This window comes from Thermobia domestica, chromosome 2 (genome assembly GCF_964235325.1).
Source record: "Thermobia domestica chromosome 2, izTheDome1.hap1.1, whole genome shotgun sequence".
NCBI classification, from domain to species: domain Eukaryota; kingdom Metazoa; phylum Arthropoda; class Insecta; order Zygentoma; family Lepismatidae; genus Thermobia; species Thermobia domestica.
The window spans coordinates 352,369,962-352,382,677 of NC_137455.1; the positions used below are offsets into that span (position 1 = coordinate 352,369,962).

Here is a 12,716-nt window from a genome sequence, read left to right on the forward strand (position 1 = left end):
AATTTCAATTCTTAAACCAAAATATATGTTTGCTTCATGTTCGGTGAGATTATTAGTCGTATTGAGGGCCAGATGGTAAAGATCCAAGAACTTAATCACTTCTTTTAAATAATACGCTAGTGTACTGTATGCACCAGGGAAGCACCTCACTAAGTGTAAAATTTAGTGCGAATCCGTTGAAAGATACGGCCTTTAAGAATTGAACATAATCTATTTACAATGGACGAATGAACGACAGGCAGGTTATTCAGAAATCAATTTTTTGGTATAAAGGGGTCTTGAACGTTTAAGGCTGATGAAACATCGAATTCGATTTATTTCTTCTGACTAACCATACTTTGTCCCTAGTGTTGTCACTGGAATGTAAAGAGTAAAAGAAGTTAGTGAGCTTTCAGGGGAGAGCCCGAGGAGGAAATTTTACGCGTGGCGAGAAATTGAAACGGAAGTTTGTATACAGGGTGGGCCATTTTAATTAATCCACGGAAATATCTGAAAAATGATAAAACATAGAAGAAATGTTTCAAGTACACGTTATATATTGCTAAAGGGGAAACCCAATTCCGCCAAAAGTACCCCTCCCCGCCCCCCCTAAATCGGGGGAACGGGGGGTAACTTTGAAATATCAAATGGGAACATGGGTCGAGTAATACCTCGTTCGAAAGGTCTTGGAAAACTAAGTAACGCTGTACCAAAAGATGTTCCATATTGTGCACCGGTTTCAAAATGGCCGCCATAATATGGTTCGGAAACTCCAGTACCCGTAGTGTGAAAACCATGGAAGGTAAATGAATGGAACAAAATTGAAATATAAATATCATAGGGCATATCGAACGGTGTGGTCCCTGTGATCCCAGTGGCCTCCCTAAAGGGATCATGGGGGCTAACTTCAAAATTTCAAATAGTAACATGAGTCGAGTGGTACCTCGTTCGATAAATCTTGCAAAATCTAACATATTGCAGGACAAAACGATTGAGGTGAAATGGCAGTGTTCTCAAAAGGCCGCCGAAACATAGTATCCGTGTCAGAGAAAAGGTTTAGTACCCGTAGTATGAAAGCGATTGGAGATAAATCAACAGAAGAAAAACCGGAGTAGCTAACTGACGTAAGGCACATCGAGAGGTGTTGTCGGGGTGACTCCAAGGGCCAACTGAAAGGTATCCGGGGCCAACTTGAAAATTTCAAATAGCAGCTTGAAGCGAGTAACATCACGTTACATAGACAAATTAATATCAAACAGCTTCTGTAAGAAAATTTTCGACATGAGACACCGTTTTCAAAATGATCGCAAAGACATGGTGACTGTGTCTAAGAAAACGTCTAGTGCCCATAGTATGAATACGGTTAGACATAAATGAAAATAACGAAAATTAAATAATAAAACCACGGAGGCGTTCCAAGGCTCGAGAATAATACAACAGAGATAAAAATATTAGAGTAAAATTGCCATAATGTATAGAGAGAAATCCAAGTCCTGCAAAATAATCTCTCCCTGCGCTCTGTATGTGAGAGGGGTGGAAAGTAAAGTGAAAGTTCAAACGAGAGCTCTACTTTAATTCGTAAATTAAGGTTAACCTTACAAATAGGTATGGTGTGGTTGAAACATTTGTTTGTGAGGATGACGCTGTAGTGACCAAAAAAAAGAGATTCTTTTATGCAATGCGTGCTGGTTATTCAGAAAGCATTTCGGGGATATACGTACACACCGTTTCGTCCCTCAAGCTCACAATATGACATGAATGCTAATAGTTAATCAAAATGTAACTGTGGCCATCCGCGTTAACTTAGTGCACCAATTCTCTATTCATGAAGTCTGCCTTCCAAACAGCATTGGGTAGGTCAAGCGTACGCCCGAACCGTTGTCCGGTCAGACATTGAAAATTTGAAGTTAGCCCACAAAACCCCTTCACGGAAACCGCTGGGATCACAGGGACCACATCATTCGATATGCCCTATGATATTTACGTATTTCAATTTTGTTCCATTCATTTATCTTCCATGGTTTTCATACTACGGGTACTGGAGTTTTCGAACCATATCATGGCGGCCATTTTGAAACTGGTGCACAATATGAAACATCTTTTGGTACAGCGTTACTTAGTTTTCCAAGACCTTTCGAACGAGATATTACTCGACCCATGTTCCCCTTTGACATTTCAAAGTTACCCCCCGTTACCCCCATTTAGGGGGGCGGAGAGGGGGTACTTTTGGCGGAATTGGGTTTCCCCCTTAGCAATATATAACGTGTACTTGAAACATTTCTTCTATGTTTTATCATTTTTCAGATATTTCCGTGGATTAATTAAAATGGCCCACCCTGTATATATAAAAAAAAGTAATCATATTGTACTAGCTAATCTAGTGATACATCATGGTTATAATTTTTTCCGCAAGATGGCTAACTTAATAGATTGCTTTATTAGAACTTATGCCACCTATCGGGTGGCCAACGAAGTATCTGTAGTTCCATGATTTAACTCCTCCTTAGCTTCGGTGTGTTTGCAGACTTGTAACAATAAAGAACAGACATACTGTAATTGAAAAATGTTCCTAATATCTTGATATTATATATATATTTCAACTGGATTTATTCATCTATAGTGGCATTTAAATTTCAGTTGTAATGAGTGACCAAAGGAAATTGTAAGTTAAGCCTATAAGAGCATTAATTGCAGTGTCTTTACCCCTGTTTCTTTGTTTAGGTTAATTTTATTTTCTTTTTGTTTGTAGTAATTTTTTATGTTAGTTGGTTTAATTGGGGACAACTTGTATTTAATATTCATATAGGCTTATTCATAAGATTTGGTTAATTGGTAACGATAAATCTTTCTGAATGTTACTTAATGTTTCTAAATTTGGATCTATTATTAAATTTAATTACCGCACGAAATCGAAAATCCGAACTAATTGGGACCACAGTTCGGATTTTCGAAAATGACCAAGAAAACGCCATTTAGGCTTAAATATACTGCAAAGCATGCTCTTATATTGATACAGTAGATATACAGTACAAACAGTAATTACAATAACGTACGTAAGACTACTTACATTTAATGCTTTTGAAGAACCTGCTCGTACACTAAATTACACTATTCTTGTAACTCACTTAACTTGTAAAGGGCTAAGAGCAAATAAAAATGAAAATATGTATGACAAACAATTACATATGAATGAGCTTTTGTAAAAACGCTGTCTTCACACAACGCCGATGGACCACCCTATTGTTTGTTTATTGCTAGCACTAAGACAAAATGTAAAAAGCTTTTAGGTATCGCGTTCGGATTTTTTACGTTTCGAATTACTGACATTCGGCTTATCGACGTCTTACTGTATTTATTACTCATACAACGAATCAAATGTTAAGACGGTAAATGCCACTTGCATAAGGATGGTTCTGAAGTTAAGTGTACTTCATAAGAAGTTTAGCTGCTTTTTGAATACTTTATATTAGTTGTTGTTATACGTATACCTTTTTAAGTTCTTAAAAATAATTATTATCTTGTCTTGGAAAGGTCATATACTATGTCATGCTCAGACACTATTTCAGGAATGCTCAGATACTACTTCATGTGAACTTCTTGAAAAGAAAAAGTAGAAGTTTCAAAGTACTGACAGATATAACACACAATGTACTATCTGCTAATATCCCTCTTGTTCAGGCTCGGAAAGTCCCAAGTCTCAGGTAGCCATGGTGACCGAAACTCGAGCCTGGCGCCTTGATAACACAAATCGAAATTTGAGGCACCTAGTATCAAAACCCGCCACATCCATTTCGCTTAGTTACGAGTAATCTCGCAAAACGTGCAGTAATGCTCTTATTAGTTGCTTCCATGCTATCTATCTTCCTCTTCATCATCAATTTCTTCTCCATCTAAAGCTTCTTATTAGTTGCTTCTATGCTATCTTCCTCTTCATCATGAATTTCTTCTCCATCTAAAGCTTCTTATTAGTTACCTCCATGCTATCTTCCTCTTCATTATCAATTTCTTCTCCATCTAAAGCTTCTTATTAGTTGCTTCCATGCTATCTTCCTCTTCATCATCAATTTCTTCTCCATCTAAAGCTTCTTATTAGTTGCTTCCATGCTATCTTCCTCTTCATTATCAATTTCTTCTCCATCTAAAGCTTCTTATTAGTTGCTTCCATGCTATCTTCCTCTTCATCATCAATTTCTTCTCCATCTAAAGCTTCTTATTAGTTGCTTCCATTCTATCTTCCTCTTCATTATCAATTTCTTCTCCATCTAAAGCTTCTTATTATTTGCTTCCATGCTATCTTCTTCTTCATCATCAATTTTCTTCTCCATCTAAAGCTTCTTATTAGTTGCTTCCATTCTATCTTCCTCTTCATCATCATCTATTTCTTCTTCATCTAAACCTTCTTATTGAGCATATTGTGAATCTAATTTACTAATATTATTCGTCTTGTTTGAAAATCTTACACTGTTTTGGTTTGGGTAACAAATCACGAATGTCTACGTTGTGGTGTGAGGCCGTATGTACGGTTGTAAAATTTCCTATCTCAGCTACTGTTTCTTCACTATCAAAATGGTAGAAGTCACACAATTCTTGTATCATATTTAACCGGAGATGTTCATTCAGTTTGTGAAGTCCATATTGAGAAAAGAAAGCCATGTGGATCATTAAGACCAAGGATTGGTTTGAATTGAGGAGTCAATAAGACAAGTGTCATAAAGAAAATATCAATTTTAAATTTTTCTTAAAGCTTCAGTTATTACTAACTAAAATTTCGTCGTCTGAACGATTCACAAGTACTATCGGGAATATGATTGAAAATTCATCAACAATTGTGTGTAACGATGTAAAACGGGTACTCTATTTCGTTATACGCGATATCTAGAAGTCTATTGTAAACATTAACCCTGTGTTCGTAAACCGATTATCTACCCGTTCATCATCTTTTACACCTTTTACGACATCATTAATGACAAGGTTGAGGTTATGTACCGCGCAGTGAATATATATATGTGGTATTGCACTAAATTCGTTGTACAAAAGCAGAGGAGTGATTCCTGAGAATAAAACAAACAAAAAAGTTCCAATAAACATAGGGCGAAAACCCCATCGTTTACGTGTTATAGGCTGCTGAAAACATGAAAAAATGAATTCTAAAGGTCCATAGCTCCAAAACTATGGGACCTACTGTAGTCGGGTGAAGACTTCACTTAGGAACTAGTATGTGCTCTATGCAAAAATACATGTTTTAGAATCCTAAGGTACTCACGCAACAATTTTTATGGAAGTAGTTGGAGAGTACTTTATATCATAGGCCCGTAGTCAAACTCCCTTTATAAAAATTGTTGTGGAAGCACTTCAGGATTCTGAAACACGCATTTTTAGATAGGGCTCATACTAGTTCCTAAGTGAAGTCTGAACCCGACCAAGGTAGGTCCCATGGTTTTGGAGCTATGAACCTTTAAAATTCATTTTTTTTTTTCATGATTTCGGCAGCCTATAACACGTAAACGATCGGGTTTTCGCCGTATGTTTATTGAACCATTTTTGTTTGTTTTACTCTCAGGAATCACTCCTCTGCTTTTGTACAACGAATTTAGCACCATACTACATATATATATATATTGAATATGTATATACATATACAGGGTGGCCCATTTTCATCTTTCCACGGGGGTGAACATATGTGAACTGAACAAAAACTCAAATAGGAAATACTATGGGGCAAATCGAATGGTGATGTCGCGGTGCCCCCAGGGCCACTTTTCAAGGGGACCCGGGACTCAACTTTAAAATGTTAAATGGAAATATGGAGCGAGTGACACCTCGTTCGATAGATCTTTAAAAATTAAAAAGCGATGTGGAAAAAGATTTTTCATATCGGTCACCGTATTCAAAATGGTCGCCAAGATATGTTACCTGTATCAGATTAACGTCCAGTAGCACTGATATGAAAACAATTGGACATCAATAAACCAAACAAAAACTCAAATAGGAAAGCCATGGGACAAATCGAATGATGTTGTCGCGGTGCCCCTAGGGTCACCTTTTATGGGGTCCAGGTCTAACTTAGAAATTTTAAACGAAAATATGTGTCAAGTAATACCTCGTGCGATAGATCTTCATACACTAAACAGCGTTGTGGTAAAAGATTGTTCATATGGATCACCGTTTTCAAAATGGCCGCCAAGATATCGTGCCTGCATCAGATAAAATGTCCAATACCACTAATATGAAAACGGTTAAAGATAATAACGGATGAACAGAATAAAACTCCTATACAAAATCACAGAGAGTATCATTCCAGGACTCGAAAATGTTGCAACAGAGGGAAAGATGATTAAAGTGCCATAATGCAAAAAAGGAAATATAGTTTCTAGAAAGTCATCGTTCCAACCTCCACCGTAAGTGGGTGAAGCGGGACGGGAAGAAACGGTGAAATTGCAAATGAGAACCTTAGTTTTTTCCAGGGTTGATATGTTTAAAACAAAATGTTTAAAACAAGTGTTTAAAACGTGTTTAAAACGAGGGCTGTTGTTTTATTCAGTTTGTTTTAAACGTTTTAAACAAATTGTTTTAAACGTGTTTTTTTTTCGATGCTGGTTGGACATGTTTAAAACAACTAAAATATCAGATTGAAGAAGCTAATTTAATTTTCTAACAAACAACCCATCCTCCGCAGGATTTGTGCATGGAGTAAATTACAAGCCGAGTTATATTCTTATTATAACAGAAATTACTGAACGAAATTCTGCACATCAATGTGCGTATAACTAAACCAACAGAAATTCAAATCAAGTATTTGAACATTTCTTAATTTCCAAGAATAATGGAGGTTAAACACACTATACACTATTCTAAGATCCAAATTCACAAATTCAAAACTTGGGTATTTTTTGATCACTATCATTTCCATAATAATGAACAGTTCTCACATCAGAAGTTAGAAGAAATACTCTGACAAATACAATACAACTCACAGAAAAGAACAGTGACTAGCCTACAAGGAGCAAATGACATTAAGTAAACAGTTTTCAAGATACATTTCTATCTGCAACATGGGTAGCTAATAGTGATTAGTGTCTACGGCATAAGAACACAATTAACTCTAGACACCCGCCAGGGATTTTAACAAAACGGTTGACTCATGTTTGGGGCTCTGGTGACCCTCCTAATTATCACAGAGTCATGAGTTATACACCATTGGAAAGCTTATAGACCACAAATATATATAGCTTGTTCCTCAATTTCTTGAGGTCTCCTCTGAACACCTGAGTAACCACCACTCATCACAGCAGCGCCCTCATATCCCTGCCCTCTATTTTTTTTAAAACAAACAATCCCAATTTCTTCAAATGACTTAACACTAGAACTGCAAGTCGGGATGCAGATGGATTTCTTACATGTAAAAATCATAAAAGCACTTCATTAATTTCGACCTCTTGAAACTTCCTTTTCTAAGCTATCGTTTACTTCTGCAGAATTTACATAGCCAACAATGAAACTCATTTGATCTTTCTTTGATAAATCTTGAGTCGTACCAATGATTAATGAGAAAAATGGCACTCTTCTGATTTCCTTCAACAAATTAGCTTCAAAGTTTGAAGACAGGATATGGACGATTTGATTTTGAATATCATGGCTGTGATACTTGATCTGACCTTTGGGAGAAAGTAAGAGACATATCGTGCGTCGTTGTCAGTTTTGATAAGCCATTACTTGGTTCAAGTAATTAAACTATTGTGAGAATATCATCCCTTTCACATTGTTTTAAAAATTAGTATTTACAAGCACGGTGCACAGGGACCTTTCAAGGCCCTTTGGCCCCTTAGGCTCTGAGACTCCCCCCGCACCGTAGGTTCTTGCGGTTTATAGTCTAGATCGGGTACTGCATTACAACAACAATTCATAATTAATTAATTGTTTGAGCAAACCTTTACACGTAGCTATAGTATCACCATACGAATCTTTGTATGTTTTGAAAGATGATTGCATACGCTTGCTGGCAAGAATTTTTGTAGACTTAGAAAATTCTGCGGCTAAGTAGTTTTGTTACATTTGTTAGATGGTTCTGTGTGTATGAGGAAAATCAGAGTACAAGGCTGAAAAACATTCTTTAAAATAGTTATGATATTATGACGGCTATGGGGGAAGAGGGAGCAGGAAAGTATAGTAGTGTAGTAATTAACTGAGTAACTAGTTCTTATAATTTTTGATATTTGCGTGAAATGAGGCAATTTTAATTATTTTGCATTAAAAAAAAAAAAAAACCAAAAATTCTGATGACGCCAGTAGCGTAATGTTCCCCCCTTGTAGGCACACCTGTCGCCCGAGGAAAGAACTCGCCTTACCGTCCCCTGACCAACCAAATCAAAACGCTCCCCCAAATTTTTGCCCAATTCTGCGCCCTGCCAGTCCGGTCTAATTATGTCACTGGTTTTACCATTAAAATATCGAGTATTTATACAAGTGTACAGTGGGCCACATAAATTCTTGATGTACAAAGTCCGCTAGATAGGCAACTCAACTAACGCCTGCTCCAAGATTAATTACGCCTGGTAGTAGCTAGCACAGCAGTGTGAAGTTGCCCCCAACTGTTAAAAGCACAAATCGTAAAGAGTATTTTAGTGCAGAAGTGGAATAAGACTCTGGCTGAGGAAATGACAAAAAGGAGTCCTTGAATGTTTGTACTCACAGTAAACAGCACAATGCCAGAAAAAAATATACAGACACCAGAGGCGCCGATGAGAAGATAACAGTCAGGGGACTTAAATAATCTTACAATTAACCCAAGTGAGAGATTATATAAACAAGTTAACTTATTTCAAATGACTATACATATATGCGTATCAAATAACATACGGATTAATTATGCAGTATATGTATTAGGTTATTCTTTTAAGAAAACACAAAGCCTTGTGCTGAGTTTTGAAACTATTAACAGTAGTCATACCTGCAAATCAATTAAAGTATGAATGTATCATTCAGAGGAGGAACCCAGATTCTAATGAAAATTTTGGGTGTCTAAAAGGGTCTGAGCTCCTAGATTCCGGCGCCACTGATTGATACGTAATATTACTTCGAAAGAAGAAGTTGTCCGATTTCATTATTCGTTAAATGACTTTTGAAACTGCTAAATATTGGTATGCAGTAACTTATTTGTAAATATTAAAAATGCAAAATTCGATAGCGCTCAAACGAGTTGGAGAACCTATCCCTACTCAGAGTATTTCAACTTAGGTTGTAAATATAACAGAAGGTTCTTGATTTGAATAATATTAGTGAAAATTTACACATTGAGACACAAGGAAAAAAGAGGAGAATATAGTGTCAATAAACATCAATTTAAAAATGCACGAAATTAACAGTTAATATCAAATATAGAACCATTAACAGAATTAATTTTGTAACTCATTTTCTCCATTCATTTCTTTCTTTATTATCAGGATTATATCATCACTGAATTTCTCCACTGGAGATTATCTTTCATTTAGCAGCATCCAATTTGAGCTCAGCGTTGTAAATGAAACATTTTAAAAAGTTGTAAACGGCAAGGTGGAGACTGGAATTCGGATCACCGGTTTAGAAAACCACACTGCTAACGAACTCACCTAAAGCGTTACTTATTTGGGCGCGATTAAATAAAGAGCCTTTTCTGTTCGCTCAAAGAGTAGCTTGTTAATAGTCAAATTCAAAATACAGGAATATGTAATTGAGAACTCGGAAGGTATTAAATCACTGTATTCACTAATTTATTAATATTTCAGATTTTTAAAAAGCAAAATACAAAACTCCTTTATTTTGAATGAAATATGGCGCGTATATTATAATCGTAAATAAACTAAAGACGAATTAATTACTGCGTAGTAATCGTGAATCAGTGGTCAAGGCGCTTGACCAATAAAGCGAAGGTAATCAACTGTTATCCACGAACGACCAGTACATTTCTTTTACTTTAGAATTTTCGGTAGCAATTGATCAACGATGACACATGTTCTATTATCTTCAGATATTTGAATACACGGATGTTTCAATACTTGATCTATCAAATCTTTAGGAATAACAAAAGAATTAATAATAATAAGCTAATAATAATAAACTAGTAATAATCATTATTATCTCATAGAAGATTAAAAGTTAGGAGCTTGGCGTAACATTACAACCAGAAACGTGATATTTGGCAAGAATATTTCGGTTTTGTTTAGTGTTGCCCACGAGGAAAGGAATTTCTTATCTCGTTTCTACAACAAAACAAAGAAAATTGAGATGAAAATTAACATTTTACATTCGAGACGGGACAAGGGTAACTCAAATTATCGCGTCGCTTTGGAGATGAGAATTGAGACGAGACGAAAAGTATCGTAAACATTTCTCGTTTTATCTCGATTCTCGAAATAGTGTATGTCCATTCTTTAAGTAACAATTGCTTTGTAGACTGAATCTTATATGCTATTGTGTTGCTTAGTATTTCGGAGCTCATTGAATTTATTGTGTTCTGTGTAGGTATTTCTGTAGCAAAGCTTTTGTAATTACCTCTGCATATCCTAAAAGTTAGTTTATTATATGCCTTACTGTTCAGTGATATTCAGTTATTTTTATTGCAGTTATTTTCCTTAAAACGTACAGCAGAATACTTTCTATATGAAACTATACTGGAACGCTTTCGTTCAACATTTTAGTAGATGCAGAGGTGTGTCCTGGAGTTGCGGACAAACTCCCGAAATCCCGACCTATCTGTAAGTTTTGTCTAATTTTAGGGCAACTTTAAAAATGTTAATACAAATACATAGTATAACGCTTTCTTTGGATAAAAGACTTTGGATTATGTATGCGTTATATTGATATTGTACCAATATATAGATACGAATATAAAAAGAATAGTTTCTATTTACAAATTTTGGTTGAACGGATATACGAAACGCGTTGGAAATGGCGAACGAAAATATTATTTCTAGCATTAGGAGTAATAGTGGAAGACGTTCGGAATAATTGCTAGGAAACAATATCGTCTTCGACTCATTGATGACCCATACTAGGCCCTACGCATGATCCTTATATATTCATGAAATGTTTGCTAACCACGTTACGTTCTCCTACGCAACGAATCAAGGTTGTAGACAAACATATAACGTCATATTGCTAGTACAGTATTTTCTCTGCGAAGAAAGCCGTTTCCACTCTAACTTGTAAGACCCAAAGAAATTGAGTATTTTTCATTTTATTACACATCAGAGGTATGAATATTGTAGTTTGGTAAAAACAACTTACCGCAGCGGGAATCGAATCCGGGACCGCTGCATTACGAAGCGACTGCACACGCCACTACGCTAAGACTGCTCTGCTAAGTAATAGTCAAAACACATTCCTGTATGTAGCAAATTGCACACGTTTACGATAACGACAAAACACGCTGATTTCGGTCATGATAAAATACTGTAGTCGAGAGACTTTAAATTTGAATTAGAAAACAAAAATAGGCATACAAACATGGAAGGACATGAAGGAGAAACTGGTTTTAAGAGTAATTCGACCCCTTAATTGGAATTTGATATCTTAGGCCATTTTCTTTTTTGATTCACCGAAAGTATCTTCGTAACTTGTCTCTATTATACTTAGTAATACTTGTTTTCCAGTTATTTTCAGTAAACTTCAAAGACAGGGACACGAACACAGATATATTGAGGACATATAATTTCAAAGGGAGACCCACCGGGAATCGAACACGGAACGGCGAGCACTGACCTATCTGAGGTAGTGATGACATGGGTCAATGAACAACTTGACCCATAACCCATCTTGACCCACGATCCACCATAACCCACCGCTCAATGTGACCTTCTCTAACCCTCCACCCACCGGGATTCACTCTGACCCACAACCCGTCGACCCACCACCCACGAAAACACATCGTCATCAACTCTGACACATGATCCATGCCCTCTTCTTTGTTGACTAGAGTTTATACTTGTAATAAAATCATGTTGTTAAATTCTAACTAATCAGGATTTGAGTTTGATTTTGAACTGAGTTATTTTTACAGATCAACCCACTATCAATTTTGCATATATACCAAGCCAATATCAATTTTGGCCTTCCCCCCCTTTCATAAAGAAGATTTTTAAAGGATGCTATGTGACGTTCTGTTCATTTTCAATAAAGTGTTAGTTTACTGAATTTCAGGTCTGTAAGTTTAATGGCTTGTGAGATACCCAATTTTTTCGCAAGAATTCGGATCCCCACTATCCCTTAAGATATTATAATGAACATGATATGATAACATCCCCTCTTTGGATTAAGGATTAACTATATACCAAAAGTCATTTCATTTGACTTTGCAATTTGGCCGTGATCATCGGGCACACATACTTACATCCATTTTTTATAATATATATATATATATATATATATATATATATATATATATATATATATATATATATATATATATATATATATATATATAGTGATTTAAAAATTTACTTTTTCAGTAGTTATCTCCTCTGAAAACTCACAAGCTGTGTGTCTTGAAAGTCTAGTAGTAATATAAATCCTATTGCTATTATTGCAATTACAAATATCAATATTCAGAAGATGCTTACAGTTCTTTTTCCACTTAAAGATACTCATCTGAAGTAAGTAAACAGAAACAAATTAAAAAGTAAGAGTAATGGAGGTCTTGAAAGTAAAACGTAGACACATTCACCAGTTTTCAGAAGGATATTTTTAAATCACGCTCGACTCTA

At 35.8% G+C, this 12,716-nt stretch overlaps 1 long non-coding RNA gene across 1 annotated transcript in view; it reads left to right on the top strand.

The window, feature by feature from the left end:
* Positions 1-2,530: 2,530 nt before the first annotated feature.
* The window catches only part of LOC145679876 (uncharacterized), a 137,175-nt gene continuing 126,989 nt past the window's right edge, over positions 2,531-12,716 (top strand). The window contains exon 1 of the long non-coding RNA XR_014130596.1: positions 2,531-2,641. This is a non-coding gene — a long non-coding RNA (uncharacterized LOC145679876). The remainder of the gene's footprint in view (positions 2,642-12,716) is intronic.